General features: G+C 33.6%; 3 long non-coding RNA genes across 3 annotated transcripts; 1 reads left to right on the forward strand and 2 right to left on the reverse strand.

The window, feature by feature from the left end:
• Nucleotides 1-6,754: 6,754 nt before the first annotated feature.
• Nucleotides 6,755-9,798, reverse strand: LOC136063058 (uncharacterized). The gene is made up of 3 exons (XR_010624762.1): nucleotides 9,386-9,798; nucleotides 9,198-9,288; nucleotides 6,755-7,172 (listed from the first exon to the last, which is right to left on the reverse strand). It is a non-coding gene; the product is annotated as an uncharacterized LOC136063058 (long non-coding RNA).
• A 3,242-nt stretch (nucleotides 9,799-13,040) lies between these two features.
• Nucleotides 13,041-13,837, forward strand: LOC136063055 (uncharacterized). Its single transcript, XR_010624753.1, has 3 exons — nucleotides 13,041-13,121; nucleotides 13,220-13,431; nucleotides 13,573-13,837. It is a non-coding gene; the product is annotated as an uncharacterized LOC136063055 (long non-coding RNA).
• Nucleotides 13,838-15,538: 1,701 nt separating this feature from the next.
• LOC112005116 (uncharacterized) lies at nucleotides 15,539-17,816 on the reverse strand. The gene is made up of 2 exons (XR_002882182.2): nucleotides 17,663-17,816; nucleotides 15,539-16,034 (listed from the first exon to the last, which is right to left on the reverse strand). It is a non-coding gene; the product is annotated as an uncharacterized LOC112005116 (long non-coding RNA).
• Nucleotides 17,817-18,425: the final 609 nt, after the last annotated feature.

An 18,425-nucleotide genomic window follows, 5' to 3' on the forward strand; every position in this document is an offset into this window, starting at 1 on the left:
GTAGAACTTACTGACACGACCACGTGCAAGTCTGAGACCACGAACTCCTTCTTTCTTAGATTCACCACCATATACAAGCACCCATGCTTATTTTTCTTTAGACTTCAATGACAGCAACTGAGTTGATCATCAAGGTTTAGAAGAAATCTCCTCTTGATAATCCTAAGCTTGTGTGAAGGAAAGCTCCTCACAGATCTCACAAGAGATTCACACAAACAGCAATATGAGCAACAAGAGCTACTCTAAAAAGTGTGGCTAGGGTTTTCTTTATATACTAGGAGAATTAGATCTGAAACCCTAATCCTTAATGGGCTTGGGCTGAGTTGGAAATTCGGCAGAAAAAACATTCTGCCAGAGATTCGATTGATCGAGCCTAAGCTTCGATCAATCGAGCCAAGCCGAAAGTCACTAATACTTCTGCAGTCACTCGATTCCAACTTTATATAAATGCACACACTTTGAGCAAGTCTAAACAAGACTAACAACTTATTTTGATCATGGTTTGCCAACATTACACATTAGAGTTTTAAATACATAAATTCCTAAATCTTTAGAACCTAACATATTTGTCTGGTCCCACCTTTGGAGGAAGTGCTGAGTGAACTACAGGTTGTCTTGACACTGTTCAGGTGTCCTTCAGCCGTTACTACAGCTGACATAGTGGGTGATGGGCATTCAATGCAAATGTGATGGGTTCTTCCTTGGAAAGTTTCCCATTCTCTCTCCTCCCATACTGGCCAAAGTTGCCTCCCTCAGTTCATGCTTCCCAACTAGGGGCAAGGTTCCTCTCGTTCAACTTGAGAGGTCCACGCCCAAGACACCTCCTCAGGTTGTTAAAGGCCATTGTCCAAGCCCCTCTTTCAAGCTATATCAAGTGGTCTAGCAAAGGTGCTATCCTCGAATCCCCCCCTACAATTTATTTATACATGGTTTCTTTTATAAATATCGCGTTATTGATAAGCAATATACACTCCATAAAATATCATCTTTTATTTTGACTATGGATTGTTAAAAAAATAGTATACATAATTAATGCAAATTTCATTGATATACTTTAGGTTTACTCATTTCACACTTATGAATACTTTTCATACATGTTTATAATTTCAAATATATGCTTTTAAGTCTACTACAATCATATTATCTTGGTATGTACTCGATCATTTGATATCTAAAAATCTATACTTATCGCATTACGCAAGCAAGAAGAATCCCTTAATCATCATCTTTCAATTCGTTTGCATGCAACTCGATAAAAGTCTCAATTGTTTTCTTGAGATCATTGTATTTGGACAATGTTAAATATAAATACATGTATTTTTTTTAATGGCTTCATCTAAAATATGTTTTTAAAATTTGATGTTTATTAGAAGAAGAAAAACCACATGCATTATATTTGTCAATTGAGTTTGGCTTGTGCAGTGTAAAACCCATAACAAACAAGTAAACCAACTATGTCGTACTTTTATTTTAATTTTTTTACCCAAAAACAAAAAAAAAAAACAAAAATGTTTTAAAAACAAGTCAGGTCACATGTTAGCTGGGTCAATTTCACCCACAAAAAACGAGTCGAGTCACAGGTCAACCCATTTTTTATTTAGGTAAACAAAATCGGGTTCGGGTCGGGTCAATGAATTTTGACCTATTTTTTCACGTTTATTTTAGACAGTTGATACCTAATACCACTAGAGAGCCACGTTATAGAGTCTTACATGGCATGATGATCTTAAAAAAACATATAAGAAATGTATAATAATATTTAATATATAATTAATAATATTTATTAATAATTCATATTACCTTCATTATCAATCTTATAGTTACATATCTTTCAAATTTGTTAAGATCTAAATGGGTTTTTTCCTGATGTTTAAGAGATCTCTAGCAACTTTTCCAATTTTTTTGTACTGTTTGGAGAGTGAAATGTTACATTTACCTTTTACCTATTACTTTTTCAAATATATTTTCTAACAGACTTTCTATCATTTATCTACCTCATTTAAATATTATTATTTATTCTTCCTTTATTCATTCCTAATAGCTATATTTTTTCAAATTGATAACGTCTATATTTTAAATCTTCCAACGATAATATTTTCAAACGGTAATATTTCTCAATAGCCACATATTTCAAATGGAATTGATAAATTTTAATATTAACACAGAGTTGATAAATTTCAAATTACAAAGAATTTATCAAATCTATGTAACTTGGAATGAATTTATTTATTAATTTTGTCCTAGTTTTTATCTTTTAATTATTAATATTCATTAGGCTCCATTTGGGAGTTCATAAGGGAATGGAATAAAATAGAATGAAATGATCATAAGTGAATGAAAAGGAATGGAATGTATTTAAGTAAGGGAAATGAATGGAAAATAATGGAATGGAATGGAATTAAATAACCTTGACTGGATATTTTAAAATAAAGGAATGAAAATGAATGAAATGTAAGTAATCTTGTTTGGGAGCAACATAGAGGGAATGGAATGAAATCATTTTATGACAATATTACTATTAGACCCCTATTTTAAAATAAAAGGTTGAATGTATAGGGGTATTTTGGGAGTTTTGGTAAAAAATCATTAAATTTCATTTCATTTCCTCTCATTCCTCCCAATTTTGGGGGATTGAAAATTTGAGGTTTTAAAAGAATTGAGATGAATGAGTGTTCTCTCCTACCCATTCCATTCTCTTCTACTTAAACTCCCAAACAAGGGAATGAGCTTTCCATTCCCTCAATTAAAACTCCCAAACAAGGAAAGGGAAGAATATTCTAAAATTATTCATTTCATTCCTTTCCATTCCATTCCATTCCCTCCTCCCAAACGAGGCCTAACTTATCAATTAACCTTTCTATTTTATTTGAAGAAAAACCCATCTAATATTAATTTAAGGGATTTTTTATTCTTATTATTCGTTAACTTATAATTAATTTTCTTTTTAAAAAAACTTACCATACTTATCATTAAAAAAAATCTACCACACATTTTAATTGGAGGATGAAGAATATCCTTTTCCTGTTTCCTTTTGGTTTCATTATTGTCACACACATGCATGCAAGCACATGCACAAGCGCACACTCACCCAGAGGGCAAAGAGAAGAAAAGAGAAATTGTTGGCCTGCTCCACCGTATTGCCATCACACCCTCGAAGAAGGCCTACCTCACTCAGGCTAATGACCTTTGCGAAGGTCAGTGGAGATCGACCAAATCCCAAGAGAGAGAAGAGTCACTCAATTAGTGAAGATTAGCCAAGTTAGATCAGCTTTCACCAACCATCGCCACCTATTCACTCACGCTCATCCTCCTACCACTAGTAAGTGCATGCAGTTAGGATTAGGTCATATCGACTTCCTTTTTCTTTTTCTTTTTTCATGTTCTTTATTTTTTGTTGTTCTGATTTTAGTTTTGTAGTTCTAATTAAATTGGTTTTATGAGATGATAGAATAATTATTTCTTTTGTTCAGTTGTTTGATTTTGTTGGTTGAACCTGTTTTCTCACATGTGTTGGAATTTGAGAAGAAATAAAGAAGAAACCAAGAGGCGAAGGGCCTCATTTCCTTTGTTTTTTGAGAAGAATTGGAGAGTGTGTGAGACCAAAAAGAAAACAAAGAAGAAAGAGAAATAACTATTATAATATTCAAATGCTGGAATTTTTTAATAAAAGAAATTCAATTGCTAATCTTCAGTAACCCTTCAGGCTCGCTTGGAAAGATAGTATTCATGAGCAAAAAAACTTTTTGGGGTTTAGAGAAACTATTGGATTAGTGTTTTATGGTTTCACTCTCTACATTAAAGAGTATTTTGTGTTTAGCTAGACTAATAGAGATGCTCAACACATTTCTACCTTTATTGTTGAGCGTATTATTATTTTTTTCCTCCAGATTTTAGATCAAATTGGTTTGTATTGGACATATTTCTTGTGTGTTTAAAAAGACCTAAATATTATTAAGATGACCAAATTTAAGCTTATTTTAGTTGGGTTTTAAAAAATTAGGGTTCGGGTGGTCAAATTTTTATTTTTAGGCAGGTAAAAAAAAAAGCAAAAAATTATATATAAAGTTTTTTTTTTGGCAGCTCCGAGGGTTCACTGTAATGATTAAAAATCTATAAAAAATTAAAAATTAAAACAAACAAACAAATAAGAAGTGAGTGCTAGTTAGTTTGGCTAACTTAATTAAAGTAATTCTATTGTTGTTATCAAATACTTTGTTTGCTTTTTGATTGCAAAGTGGTCCACCAAACTTCTCACGTGTTTATCTCATCCTTCCATCTGATTGATAAGGCTAGGATATTCTTCGTCATCAATTATAGGCAAAGAAATAATAAGACTCTAATTATCATCGATGTGACAATATTTTATCTTCTAGTAAATCTCCAACTTATATTAAATCTCAAGCATAGTACTGCTCCACTTAAATGGTTTAAGAATTATTTTCTATTTAAAAAAAAATAACTCAATATTTAATTTATTTCTTTTAAAACTGGAAGATTTAATTTAAAACAAAGTTTGGCTACAAATTTTGTTGTAACCTAATATCTTTTTACTGAATATGAATTTTGACAAATCCACCATTGTATTACATTTTCTTATTATATCATCAATGTTTACAAAATTTCTTGAAAATCAAGGTTCAATAGCCATGTCATTAATCAAATATTTAACTTTCAAGTGTTTGAAGTTTAAAATAATGCATAAAAAATAAGTATATGGATAAGATAGTAAATAACATCCAGATAGTAAATAACATGCAATTTAATGATTAAATTTTCAAAATATGTAGCTATGTTAATATTTTTAGTCGGAGTTGTAACCTTAGGTTACAACCAAGTTTGTAACCAAACATTATCCTTTAATTTATTACTTTTTAAAATATCAAGATTTAATTTATTATTTTTAATATTATAAGGTTAATTTATTATGAAATAATAGGTAAACGGTAAGTTTGGTACCATTGTTTTTTAAGCTTCTGCTATCTCTATAATGTTTGGTTTGCGGGGGAGGAGGTCTTGCATCTCCTTGGTCTAGCTCCTTGAAGTTACATACAAAGATGAAGTTACATGCAAACAATGGATTGAAATAATTCTAATAGTAACCATAATAGTAGCCGCGAAATTAATCATTACATTAAATTACTTGTCATACCGTGAGTCCGGCTTTGTGTCGTTTGTGCCAAACTGTCCCACAAGCAAGTGCTCTTATTATGCGTTTCGATCGACCTTGTGGGGGTGAGTGTAACCCAATGGCCTGCTCATTTTGCAAATGCACATCTGGTTGTTCAACTTCGCTCCCAACAACTGAAAATCCTACAACTGCAGAGGAGGATAATGTAGCAGATGATATGTGAGTGAGTTCCGTACTCATAGGGTTTGTATGAAGGGCCTTTTTTGAAAATAACACTAAAACTCAAACAATTTTGTTAGTTAGCACACTTTCCAAACTATTTAACATTCTAACAACTCGAGAGTAAACAACTTGATTTTGCACATTGCTGTGCAAAAACGAGTATAACGAACTCGATTCCTACGTTGTGGCAGCAGCTGAGGTGGACATCTCATCCACATAGGTATGCAAATTGAGTCCTTAAGGCTTGGGTTCTGTTATATTGAAATCAAGTTTATTGGACTCGAGTTTGCTTAAATGAAAATTGAGGCTTAGAAACTCGATTTCTATGATTGGTGAACAGCCCTCCACAAGTAAATGTGGGTCCCAATGGTGCCTTTTTCAAGCTTTTTGGCCACGTGCATACATACTAAACTTGAGCCCGTTAGACTCGATTTTGGTTTAATGAAAACCAAGTCTTACAAACTCAATTTCTATGCATGGTGACCAACCCTCCACGTGTTTAATGTGGGTCACAGCGATGCCTTTTTCTCCCTACTCTCTCCCTCAACAGCCCTGACACTCTCACAACACTCTCCCTTAACAACTATGACACTCTCACAACACTCTCTCTGTCACTCACACAACACTCTTTCCCTCAAAAAAAGTAATCCACTCTCATAACACTCTTTCACAGTGGAAGTAAATCTACATCTCAAGTAATGTTTTATATAAATTTGTACTTGAGTTATGATATTTATTTATTGAGTGAAGTTATTACAACTCAATTAAGATATTATTCTAAATATTGGGAATATTTGTTTAGTTTTGTTAGTGTAAATATTGTGATTAATTATTTGCTAGCTTTTAAAAAAAATTAATATTGTTATTAATTATTGGGAATATTTAGTATTGTTAGGTTTTTATCATGGGTATGAAATGGATTATGAGTTTGATACCTAAGATAGTATTTCTAGTCTTTTTAGCATAAATTATTTCAAGATATATTTGTTTAAGATTTATAATAGAGATGAAATGGATAATGAGTGGCTTAGTTTAATATTTTTGTTCGTCATAAGTTATTTGAATGGATTTTGAAAGTCATGCCCCTAGAATGATTTGGAATCTTAAAAGAATATGAAATAGGTAATGACTATTTTTGTATGTGATGTGGGGTGAGTATATGCAAATTTGGTTGTGTGTCCTAGGCTGCCTACAGGAAGTAGCTTCAACAACGCTAAATGGCTTTCAATCTGAAACAGAGAAAGAACTAGTACAATCAGATTTGAGACATTTGTGTATCAATTACAGAATGTATATATTAGTATTTATTAATTACTAATATTGGTAATATTCCAAATCCAAATAAAGAAATCAATTGATTCTACGCTTAGACATCTACTGAAGAAAACAAAAAAGGCAATAAAATCTAATTAAAACACATTACCATTATATCTAATTTAGCGCTGTTGCAGTCAACATACTTTCGAGTGATCGGACGGCACCAGCGGTAATAGGCATTATCACAGGGCATCTCACCAATCTGAGGAGGTGCATGGCAAAGTCGTTGTTGTTGAGTATCCCATTCTTGGATATACGGTGCGCATTCCACCCTCCAATTTTTGTCCACCTTCCCACGCAAGTCTATTGCATGTAGTCTTGCATTGTACTCAACATGGGTGGGCTCCTCCTGCGCCAACCCAAACTGTCAAAGGACACGGTTTGGGTGGTGTGTCTCTACTATGTAAAAACACACAAGTGGCACCCTTGCCATCCACACATCCCTCCCTGCAACGCAAAAGGCAGGAAGGTGGCCTAAGTCTGCCTCATATGGCTACCACATAATCTACAGTAGAAATAAAAAACAATTATCATAACATCTTAAAATGTAAAACAAGGAAGAATACATAGATAAAGGGAAAAACAAAAATTAAAACAGAAGATATGGTTATTTCTACAAAGATTTTAATAAATTCTTAAGGAAAATTATACATAGGGATCCAATCTTTAGGGAAGAAGAAAACAAAGAAATGAAACATCAGTAAAGTCAATTAAATAAATTTGATAGTCTATTGGAAGGTTACCCTCCCTCTAATGCTTCTTATAGATATAAGTATTATTAGTTAGCTATAACTTATTTTTTTAGTTTTTTGAAAAATGAGTTGTTTAACAATGTCACACCTAAAAAAAATTAATAACTTATATAAAATGCAGTTAAGTATAAATGTCTCACAAATTCATCTCTTGCATATATAACCCTATCTACCCACAGATTTTGTGTGATTCAAAGAATAATTCCAAGTTGAACAAGGAAGGATATTTCCTCTTGACCTAGAGTAACCTAAAAGTTTTGCATATTATTCAAACAAATACAACTAATTTTATTTAAACATGTTCAAAAGGGTCAATCATCTTCATTCTAACACCCACTCCATCTTCTTTAACATCCAATGCACCTAAGTAGGAAATATTTTCAAAATGTAATAATAAAAATTAAATGATTAATTTATCAGCTTCCTATCAACTCAAAGGAGTGGTGCTATATAGTGTTGTCATCAAAAGATTCAGAACAAGAGATCGTGTTTTCAAATCTTATTTCAATTCACATCAGTTAATTTTGCAAAAGCCCATCTATTGGGTCCTACACTTTTTTTGGCTGGTAAGTAACCTACAAGAGTTGCTCAAATCCTCAGTGATTGGTCTTCATGCTGGTTCTAGGTTTCAAAAATAAATAAAAAAGAAGACATATAGACAAAGGTTTATTAATAACCTAGAGAAAGTTTTGTGTGGATTTGGAGTGAGGGCTAAGGACAGGTGATAAGGGTTAAAGCCAGGTACTAATTAGGATGTCCACCTAGTGTTTTCATGTCACCACTCACCACCAAGAAGTTCCCTTAGTGTGAAGGTTTTGATATCCTCCATATCTTTACCATTTCTCTCGATTATTTTCCAGTATTCATTTTAAAATATTGCTATCTTGTCCAATTTCTAGCATTCCTATATTTAGTTGATTACTTGGCTTGCTATAATTTTTTATATCCTCTGCGTTTTGTTTACTTTCCTTTTTTATTATTTTTATTTTGTTTGCTATCATTGCTAGTAGCTTTGTAGAACATGTCATAGTGATGGTCTTTCTACTATGCAGCCATCACTATGACATACATCAAACCTTTGTCTATTTTTTTTCCTTAATATTTTAGCTTCTCTTTTGCATTCAATCTTTACTTTATGCTTCGATGGCGCATTTTGTGTTGTATATAATGTATAAAAATTTAGGAATGTGGGTATTGCAACAAATACAAAAAGAGGAGATATGTTAATATGATTTTGCAGCCAAATTAGGGAGGCTGGTGATGAAAGTATAAGCATGGGACAGCAGGGAGAGATCCAAAATTAACATTTGTGTAGGTTGTGTTTCGGTATGACACCAAGTTGGTTTATGATGTACCTAAGATCCTAGATTTTGAGTTCTTTCTTATTTATATTTTCCTAGCGTTTGTAAAGAATGACACACATTATTACACATTCTAGATCGTCAATTTGGTACCCAAATACCACTTTAACATGGTGATCTTGCCAATGAACTTTTGATCTAATAACATTTGATCTCCTTTTGTGGAGTTGCTTAAATGTTCAAATCTCCCTCCCCACCCATTTTACACTTAAAAGTTGGAACAGGCCCTACTATATGAATGAACTTCAGAACAACCTATGATAAAGGAACATCACCCTTGGACCAAATAGTTTGTCAGTTGTTACATAATGGAGATGTCTTTTGGCTGAAAAAATAAAAATAAAAATAAAAAAGAAAGAAAAGCAACTTTGAATGTCTTTATTTAAGGGGGCATAAAGAAACTTTGTATATTATTACCTAGCCCGGCTGCATTCTAACTAATTGCTCGCGATAGTGGACCAATGCCATGCCGGATGGCCTACTCTTCGAGCTTGGCACCCACACCCACCTACAGTTACGAGCAAATAACATAAGATAAGATAATACCACTTAGTTACTAAGAAGAGTACATTGTATAACACACTAAATATCATGAAAATACTTACTTAAATGCAAGTGGAGCCTTTGGCCATGAGCCATAATCACATCCAAGTGGGGGCACTATTTTCGAGCACAAGAATGGCAACCTCACCCATGCCCAATACTAGACCAATTGCAATGCCCCTCCAATCTGCGAATGATCTTTATGGCTTGTATGACACAACTCTCTGTACAACCATGCCAGGAAACCACTACCCCAACTATATTTTGGCGGATCACGAAGGTTCCGTAGGAACTCCAAGAACATCAGATGCACCTTATCTCCCGACTTGTCCATGAAAATCTTATCCCCTAGTAGTGCTAAAATATAGCACCGGGCATACTAATGTATCTGAATCTCTATTGCATCATGAGGCAGTGGCTCTGTAATGCACTCAACAAGGCGGCTAATGAGAATTCTTTGCCCCACCAAAGAAGTGCCAAAAACCCAAGGTGTACTAAATGAAGATAACACAAGAAATTTTGGAATCATCAAGGGATTAAAAAAAGAAGGAAATAATGTCATTGTAGGAATAACAATACAGTCAATGAAAATCAAAATTCAAAAAGATCACACATTTCTCCTCTAGCACTAGGAAGTCATTTGTGTTTAACAATGAAAACACCAAGCACAACTCTACTACCAAAGCAATTATTCTTACCCTGACCAGTCCTAAGTTTCCAACCATGCTCCTAAATTTCTAGCCACCCACCAAACATGTACATTGACCAAATTAATTCAACAATTCTCTAGAACAATATAATATCTAAAGGTAATGGATTTGGAAGATTGCAAAACATTTTCAATTTCAACACTTAACTATAGGTACTAGCTTTTCATCCACAAAATTATTCATATTTTATTATGTTCTATATTACCATCTTGTTTCATAAGAGACTCGTCCCCTATATTAAAGAGTCCAAAATCCAAATACATAGATACATACCAAATCAACAACTACAAACCAACGAACTAATCAAACTCACAAGTAGTCTCACAAAATGACTATCAAGATGGCAATAGCTCAAAGAAATTGCAATTTAAAGGGCTCAACACTCTATATAGGAAAGAAAGAAAAAAATGCTAGATAGAAAAAATATATCATATAATTGTATTCTAGACATTAAAGCCACAAAGTACAAATTCCATCAAATAAAATATCTTGAACCAAACACAGACATTTAAACACGCTTTTATTTAGAAACAGAATAACTAGTTTTAGAGTAGAACAAATTAACAAAAGACCTAAAGAAAGCATACTTAAAAGCTACTTCCTATAGGACCAAATAACCTAACAAGAACTATGTTGGGGATAATACACAAAGTATTCAGAAAGAACAAAGTGAATAAAAAAACAAACAGAAAATAGATATTTTCTAGCAACAATATACTCATACTCAAATTTATAACAATAAACAAACACTCAAATTTCTAACAATAAACCCATTCCTCATTTCTCAGTTCTCTATAAATGAACATACAAATGAGAAAACATACCTCTAAACTTGAAAAAATCTGAACTTCCGTTAGTAGGGACAAAAGGGATTTTGAAGGTATGGGTGAGGGGATTGTCTGAAGCTGATTGTGAGGAAAGAGGGGAGCGTTTGAGGGTGGGGGTGAGTTTTGTTGCACACCGAGGGGTTGGGGTGATTGATTTGGGTGTAAGGGTGAGTTTTATTGCATGCCAAGGGGTTGAGGGTGACTGATTTGGGTATTTGAGTGAGAGTGTTTGAGAGGCCGTTTGGCAGAGCAAATTGAGTAACGTTGTTTAAAATTTCTAAAAATGTAGTTTAAAAAGTGTTGTTAAAAATATATATATTTATAGTATTCATAAAGAGAAAAATGTGTTTGGTAATGTGTTTTAAATATATATTTTGGTATTTAGGAATATGAAGTTGTGTGTTTGGTAAGTGTGTTAAAAAAAAAAAAAAAAAAACCTACCACCGGACAGAGCACTTTATTTCACATCAGAGGAAGACTGATAACCCACAACGGTCTACACCTCACACCACACAAAACCCTCCCCTGTTTCTCTTGACTCTGTGAAAACATCTCTGCCTCACTTGCTCCACTTCTCTCTTTGCAATACCAAACCAACATCAACAATACCCATTTGCAAATTCAGCTCTTCCCTCATATCCATCGACGCAAATGACGATTGAAGGCTGGGCTTCAGCTTCCATCGGATCTCTTCCAAACGGGGCCGTAGGCCATATCATCATTGGCATTTTCCTTTTGATCTCTATAATGGATTGATTTTTTTTTCCCCCTCTTCCATAACTTTGTTTCTTTTATGTGTATTATTAGTTGCCTAATAAGTGCTCTTAACTCAATGCATAGAAAAAAAAAAGAAAAGATTTAATTGGAGAAAAACTAAGAAAGTCACGTGAAAAATTATCTAATCTATATATACAATAGGGACAGCTAAGATTTGACACTCCTCGAGAATTCTGAAATTAATTGCTGTTGGCGTTACTTGTGCAATTTATATGAACATTATTGAATCTATAGTCTTTAAAAATATGACTGATCAGCATCAACTACTTAATCATGGTTGTTGACAGTATTATTGACCTTCCAGATTGGAAATATTAGCAAACTCCAATTAGATATTGATATTAAACACCACCTCAGTATGGAAAACTGGTTCGCTTTATTGCACAAAATGAGGTTTTTACTCCTTGGTTGAAAAATGTCGTATTCAAGATATTAACATTGCAACTGAAATTTTTTTTAACTACATGTATAACTTGAAGTTAGCAATACTAGAAGTGGACTAGTCACTACCATTTCTTGAAACTTTATTAGAGTTGGTAATTAAGTGGCATTGTCAAAAATCTAGATAATTAAATGAAGAATGAAATTATAACACAATACAGTATTACAGTGCTATATAAAACTAAAATTTTAGGAAGGCTAAAACTTAGGTCTAGTACTTAGATGCTGTTTCTTAGGTTCCCCTTTTAAGATTTTGTCATATGGAGTTTTTTTTCACGGAATAGAAGTGTATTTTTTAATTAAGTAGCCACATGTCTGAATTTTAAGAGAGAAACTTAATGAATAGCACTTAATATTTTGTACTTAAGTTTTGTCCGTTTAGGAATTAGGATATATACGTCAAAGCCCCTAGAGAACCTTTTTCAAATTTAGCTCCCCAAAATTTGCATTCTATTAAAGAATATGACAAATGTAATTGATTGTAAAGAATAGCCTAACCACCAGACTTATTACCTGAAAGTTAATAATGGCCCCTCTTCAGTTTCACAATTTTTTTTTCTTCTTTTTTTAATTATTTTGCATTTTTCCTCTAGGAAATAAAGGATGAGCAACAATCCACTTAAAACTTCAAGTAAGGTTAAAACGAAGGAAAATTTAAAGCAAATTGCACCTATGCTTTCAAGGTTCCAACTTTGGTTACTGTGTTTAGCATTGGAACCTTGAAAGAAAGTGAAAGTTTGGTTACTGTGTTTGGGAACTAGTTTAACACGTATAACACAGACACACGCACGCACACTGTCATATTAGTGTCCATTGCTGGAATTCTCCTTGACACTGTAAACCATACAATGCTATATGATTTTAATGTTGCTACGTTTTTTGTGCCCAAAACTAATGCTATTTCTCACTTTCCTATGCCATTTTAAGGGTACCTAAGAGGGTCATTCTATTCGAGTATGGAAAATGCTGTTAGTCCCAAGTAAGTGGCCTGAGGAGAGCTTGAGTTCCGAAAGGCATTCCTAATCATAAGTTAACATCAGGGAGTAAGTTTTCCTTCGTTGTTTTTTCTCTCTTTTTTTGGCCTCCTGCATAATAAGCTCTGAATATAAGCTGCATATTTGTTTTTTCTTTTTATACACAGAAACCAGCTCGAACATGTTGACATATCTGCAGATGAAATTAGAACCTTAAAGCATTTAGGAAACTGCACCATCACAAATGCAACCTAGTGGTCCCAGCAGTGCATATGGTGGAAATTATCAACCTCCCTCAAGGTCGCCTTATGGAGCATATGGAACTCCTGCTCCGTATCAGCCCCCAAATATATTCCTTCTATCACAGACACCTTCCCAGGTATTTTTGGTTCTATGGTTCATCTAGTACTATTGGTTTTTATTTGGTGTTTAGTATATAAAATATCTCAGCAATGCTATAGACCTGCTAAATTATGTGTATTTGTACTTGTCCTGTTCTAATGCGGGGGGCACAAATTAGAAAGCACATTGATGGCACTCTAGGAAGTGGAAACCTAAGGAAGGCTGTAAAACTTCCTACTGGGGCGGACTTGATTGAGCGGCTTGCTGTCATGTTTGAAGGCTGGAAATTAATTAGGCCACTATTTGGATGTGTTCTTTTCTTTCTTCTCTCTTTCTTAATTTTTATTTTTAGTTTTTTTTTTTTTTTTTTTTTTAGTTTTCAGTGTTCTATTCATTGCAGCTCCACTTGACATGTTATCATGTTTGGAGAGCCCCCATTGTATACACGTAAGTTATGACATTTTGGATCATACTTGCAATAAAAAGCAGTGATTTTTTGGTTCTGGATTAATGTATATTTTCAGTTACTGTTAGTATTAGATTGCCAAATGTGTTACTTTCGGGAGTCATGTTATTCGTATTTGATCTATTCATGACACAGAAAGTTCATCCTTAAAAGTGTGATTATAACTAAACCAGAATTTTCAATACCCCAATTGAAATTTTCTTCTTTCTTCTTTCTTTTATTAATTCCACATACCATTTTCTGCAATTAGCACCACTGATACAAAACTTAATTTAATGGGAGTGCATTTCAATGGTGATCAAACTGAAGATTGAACTCAAATGCTATTCTGTTTTGGTTAAATTTTGGATTTGAGTTTTTCTTTTTGCCCCTCGTTAATGGACCCTAACTGAAGGCTGAAGAATGCAACTACAATGCAGAGAATCCCTATGTGGCTTTGGTGATTATGGTGGTTTCTCAAATCAATAGTGGGTTCTGAATGTAGAAAGAAAAGTCTTTACTAATTTTGGGTTCTAAATGCAGTTCATTGATTCACTTCTTTTAAAATATTGGCTTATATACTTCATGTAGTGTTGGCTTAAATGGTTGGTGATGGTTTTTTTTTTACCTCTTTTAAAATATTGGCTTATAAATCAAAAGAAGATAAGGGTGGCCTAAATCAACATTCTTGTAGCCTTGATTCATGTAAGGTCTGTGAGGACCTCATGTATAGACTACGGACACATACATCCCTACTAGGGATGGCAAATGAGCGAATTAGGTCACAAATGGATATGGTCATAAATGGGTTGGGTGTATAATTACCCATATATCCATTTATGACCCGTTTATATATAAATTAATTATCTATTACCCACTCAACCCATTTAATTAGTAATCCGCCCATTTAACCCAATATAACCTAAATATCTCTAAAACTAGTTGAATACCCTATTGACTTCCAAAATTACCAAAATACCCTTAAATAACCAAAACGACCCAAATACCCCCTACACTTTCAAAATTACCAATATACCATTGGACATTCAAAATTACCAAAATACCCCTAGAATGATAAATCTGAGCTTTTAGAAAAACCATTGGATTGATGAAATTGCCCATGCCTAGTAAGACACCTGTCAAGAATTTAGTTTAACTTTTGACATTTAAAAAAAAAATTAATTTCCTTTAATTAGTGTCCTATTTTTATCCAAATGAAACTAAGTGCACGTGTACTTGTAGAGATGCATGAGACAATTCTAGAATTGGACATCACTGAGTCAAAGTACAACTTTTGGTATGACTCAATCAAATTATGGGTTAACACAATCCATTAACGTAGCTCCAGGAACAGTGAGTACTGACTGAAGACATTATTTTTAAAACATTAATCATTGTGATAAGGGAAAGTTTGAAAGAAAAAGGTGGATAATAGTTATTAGAAAACTGAAAATGGAAAATAATTGAATATTTTTACATGTTAGTAGATGTACAAAAACCACCTATAAATAAATTTGGTCTGAATTAGGATTAAAGTGCGTATTGATTCAAAAGAGCTTGGACAAAACAATAATTTTAATTAGCTCAACGAATAAAGTCCAGTTAACTCCACATGAAAACCACTGAAAATTTGAAGCCAAAGATGGTTGCACCTAAACAACTCCAAAACTGGTTGTCATGTGCTTTAAAGAATCAAATGTGGAGGAATCCTAGGATTTCATCAAATATAGTTTTAGTACAAACAAGGCAAATGGAAGAGAAACTAATCAGCAAAGAACATAATTATAGTTTTAATACAACAAGGCAGATGAAAACAATTTCTAAGATGGGAAATGTTGTATATGTGGTAAGGGGATAAATCAAGCTGTTCCCTTGAGTTTCTTTGAAATGCCAGGAAAATACTTTCCCTGGTGGAAAGCTAAGTCCAACTCTAGCTCAGAAGGCTGTCTTGATCCAAAGATGAAGTCTTGGAAGGCAAATAGTGATAATTGCAGAGTCATCAGCAGAAACTATTAAATTGAGAACAAAAGAGAAAAACAGTAACTTCATGCACTTGATACAACCCCGTTCAATCTATATTTGTATAGCTGAGGAAACAAATGCTAGTTATGACAAGTTGAAACCCAGTTCAATCTATATTTCTTCAGGTATACTTGTCTCACCAAACCACTACAGAGGATCAAATCCAGAACCACCTGACAAAGTACCAGAAAAATTCATTCTTATTACAATATACATACATACACATATTATACCTATAAAAATGAAAACAGAGAGATATACTAATTTATAAGCATTATTACCAAGGGGATTGCAATGACATAGTCGCCAAGCAGTTAAGACAGTACCCTTAACAATACCCAGTATTCAAAAATTAAAAAGAACTCACTTTTATAAAAATTGAGCATAGATAGTGCGGCTTTAATTCCTATATTGTCTTCGACTCATTGTAAAAAGACATGCGAGCACAGGACAAAACAACAGACCATCTCTCTCCCACTTAGCTGTTTCCATCTTAGGTTCAATTACTTTAAAATTGTTGGCAAAAATTTGACATGGACTTCTGGCATATACAAAATTAAAAAGGATTCAAGCATATATGTTGTCTATGTCATTAATCCCACTTATCAACTATCTCACTAGTCACTACCCAAGTTGGCTTATCTCATGCAAGATACTATAATTCAATAGTTTCAAGATTTACAGCAAATCCTAACATTTTCCAGCAATTTAACAAGTATAAAAAATGAATAGGAAATTATATATGCGAGCAAAAATCAAAATCCTGCTATTAGGATATTGAAATATACAATTTGACTTATTGCTTAGGAGTTAGGACCAATAATTCAGCTTTATGCATCCTGATGGTAAAACATTCATACTTATGACAGTTACAAACTCAATCTTACATGGTCAAATATCAAACAGAACCAATCCTTACTAATAATGTTTATTGGATTATCAAAAAATAATAATAATAATAATAATAATAATAATATCATTTTCACCAATATCAGTCCACAAAAGCAATCATAAAAAACTATTACTAGTGGTTTTTTTTTTTCAATCGTTATACAAACAATCAGTTTAGAATGCTAGAGACACCTATGGGCATCAACCTTTAGACCTTAGACACCCAAGTGAAGCTTAAAAGGCACACTCTATTACAAAGCTCTTGGTTATGAGGTTAAAAGATTCCATTAACAAAAAATGCATGTACTAAAACCATTACTACCAACACTAATAACAGAGAACAACCCGTAACTGAGTTCCATGAGAGTATAGTTCTAACAGGCATTCTATCAAACACTTGGTCAACAATCTCAAACAACTATACTAACCATCCACAACTTTCAAAACAAAAATAAAATGCCCACATAAACCAAAATAGCAGCAGCCCCAACATAACATTTCCAGAGGCTATCACGCATAAATGTAATGCCTACCTATACAAATGCTAGATTATGAGAATAAAGACAACAATTCCACCAACCACCACAAACATCAATGCATTGGGAGATTATCTATTAATGCTACTTACTCTTAAGTATGGGGAGAGTATATATCAATACTTAATGCAGTCATGCAAATTCTCTATGCAGGTCCACTAAAGGCTTAGGCTGTGTTTGTTTCAGCTATAAAGAAAACTGGGAAAACAGTGTACACCATGCTTGCTATTTAGGATGGTCTAAAAATTCAATCAAACGATAAATTATTTGCGATGCACGAAAAGGCCAAAGGCAGAAAACCATTTCGAATGCAATGCAAGAAAAGGCAGAAAAACAGAAATAAAATGAAATGCGAGGGTGAAGAAGAAACAAACTTGTTTCAATCGAACTCAAGAATGGTTGCCTGTGTACTCTGCCCACATAGCTGCTGTAATTTCATCTCGAAACTGAGACATGGCTTGTTGTGCCTAAGGACTAAAGGCTTCCTCGTTCCCACCACCTCCAACTCTTGCACCACCTGAGATACTTGCATTGAAAAAAAAAAAAAAAAAAAAAAAAAAAAAAAAAAAACTGCCACCGGACAGAGCACTTTATTTCACATCAGAGGAAGACTGATAACCCACAACGGTCTACACCTCACACCACACAAAACCGTCCCCTGTTTCTCTTGCCTCTGTGAAAACATCTCTACCTCACTTGCTCCACTTCTCTCTTTGCAATACCAAACCAACATCAACAATACCCATTTGCAAATTCAGCTCTTCCCTCATATCCATCGACGCAAATGACGATTGAAGGCTGGGCTTCAGCTTCCATCGGATCTCTTCCAAATGGGGCCGTAGGCCATATCATCATTGGCATTTTCCTTTTGATCTCTATAATGGATTGATTTTTTTTTTCCCCTCTCTTCCATAACTTTGTTTCTTTTATGTGTATTATTAGTTGCCTAATAAGTGCTCTTAACTCAATGCATAGAAAAAAAAGAAAAGATTTAATTGGAGAAAAACTAAGAAAGTCACGTGAAAAATTATCTAATCTATATATACAACAGGGACAGCTAAGATTTGACACTCCTCGAGAATTCTGAAATTAATTGCTGTTGGCGTTACTTGTGCAATTTATATGAACATTCTTGAA

This window comes from Quercus suber, unplaced genomic scaffold, assembly GCF_002906115.3.
Source record: "Quercus suber isolate HL8 unplaced genomic scaffold, Cork oak 2.0 scaffold_481, whole genome shotgun sequence".
In the NCBI taxonomy this organism is placed as follows: Eukaryota; Viridiplantae; Streptophyta; class Magnoliopsida; order Fagales; family Fagaceae; genus Quercus; species Quercus suber.